Here is a 1,847-nt window from a genome sequence, read left to right on the forward strand (position 1 = left end):
CTAAATTGATCCATAGATTCAATTCAATCTCAATTTTTGTGGAAATTGACAAGTTGTTTCTTAACTTATGTGGAAATGCAAAATCCCCCAAATACTCATGACAATCTTGAAGAATATAAATACATTTTGAGGCTCAGGAATTGGGCTCTAACCACGAAGAGTGTCACCCTACACCTTGCTACTGGGTTTAATCAAGTCTGTGCCTGCGGGGAGCTTGGCATCTGCAGGGATGGGAAATTCAGTTATCAAAATTGGCTCCAGAAGAGAGAACCTAATAGATCTTAACAATGGGAGAAATTGAGAGAGTTATCAAAAAACTACCATCCCCAAAACGTTAGGCCCATATGGTGCTTTAGAAGTTAAAAAAATATATCCTTCATGAAGAAGAAAGATCTTAAGTCAAATGATGGATTCAGAAGCTTGTGAAAAGTCGCCGATCATGACATCTTCAAAACAAGATATATCACCTCACATTTGCATGTTGGTGAAAGGAAGCATTATTTGTGTGGCTGCTGTGCATGCTGTGCAACTTTCAACAATGTAGCAATCACATTTCGCATTCGGAAGGTCTTCTTTCAGCAAAAGCTGTATGGAATCAAAACCAGGGCCTCAGTTGAGGAGGGCTAGATTTCAAAACTTGTATCCAGGAATCCTTCCTCCATTAACGCAGAAGACAACTACACTGGCACTTATGTTTGGTCTGTATGAGGATTTCGCCTTCTCCATAAGTGTATCAGTACTCCAGAGTCCACAACCTGTAGCATGGCAGCATTACTTGCAGGAACAACAGAAGCCATTTTTATTGTTTTGGGAAGAGTTCAAACACTGCTTCAAGACCATAAGCATCATGGTAAATTGATACTTATCAGGCTTTCAAGGAACTGAAATGCCATGGGATTGGAGAGAGTTATCAAGGATTGTTACCCGTTCTTTTGTGTAATGGATTCAGCAATGTCCTTTCTTTCAGCCTTCGAGGTCCCGTTAAGAAGCATCTGCCTACCACACCGACTCACAGTGCTCATTTGGTCAATGACTATCTGCGGAGGTCTATCGAGTGCTGTGTTGGGAATCTTGTTTTTTCCAGTCTGTGTTGTAAAAACTCACATGCAGCCTCAGATTGGTGGGGAATTTCTGTCTTTTTCCAATGTTTTCCAAAAAAAGCTAGGTAGAACGCATAGGAAATTGACATCTTTTCAGAGGTGCCCGTGTGAATGACCACCGGTCTCTCAGCTCTTGGGGCATAATCAATGCACCTTATGAGTTCTAGTTAAAGATTACATGAGAGAAATCATCAATTGTGTCATTTATCGATTGACTAAACCTTCTAAGGAGGAAGCAGTTTGACCTCATTCCTAGCTGGTCGAATACAAGTTGGTATCATAAGTCCAGGGTACAATGAATCATGAGCAAAGCTGTTTTTCTTAAGCATCAACAAATTCAGAATAAAGGTTTCTATAGGAAAATTTAAGGGTTATTTTTTGGCAGGAGTGGTTAATCATTACCTGAGAAGTCAGGTTAATTGCCTGGTTAATAGCTGTCTGATGGATGGCTTTTGATGAGGAAACTAATAGCCAAGTTAATCTTTTCCCCCAAAGTCTTTAAACCTGTGTTGAAACATAAGGGGCCATGATCCTCCAGAGAAAAGGCTCTTAGGGCCCCCGAATGCTCAGGCTTACTTTTTTTAAATTTATTTTTTAATTAAGTTTATTGAGGTAACATTGGTTAATACAATTATATAATTTTCAGGTATACATTGTAATTTGACATCTGTATATTCTATTGTGTGTTTACTACCCAAAGTCCAGTTTCCTTCAGCTACCATATGTTTGATCCCCTTTACCCACTTT

The 1,847-nt window shown here is 39.4% G+C and overlaps 1 pseudogene; it reads left to right on the plus strand.

The window, feature by feature from the left end:
- The first annotated feature begins 403 nt into the window (after positions 1-403).
- On the plus strand, positions 404-1,282 carry LOC105292293 (annotated as a pseudogene).
- The last annotated feature ends 565 nt before the right edge of the window (positions 1,283-1,847 follow it).

Source organism: Pteropus vampyrus, unplaced genomic scaffold, assembly GCF_000151845.1.
Source record: "Pteropus vampyrus isolate Shadow unplaced genomic scaffold, Pvam_2.0 Scaffold55, whole genome shotgun sequence".
In the NCBI taxonomy this organism is placed as follows: Eukaryota; Metazoa; Chordata; class Mammalia; order Chiroptera; family Pteropodidae; genus Pteropus; species Pteropus vampyrus.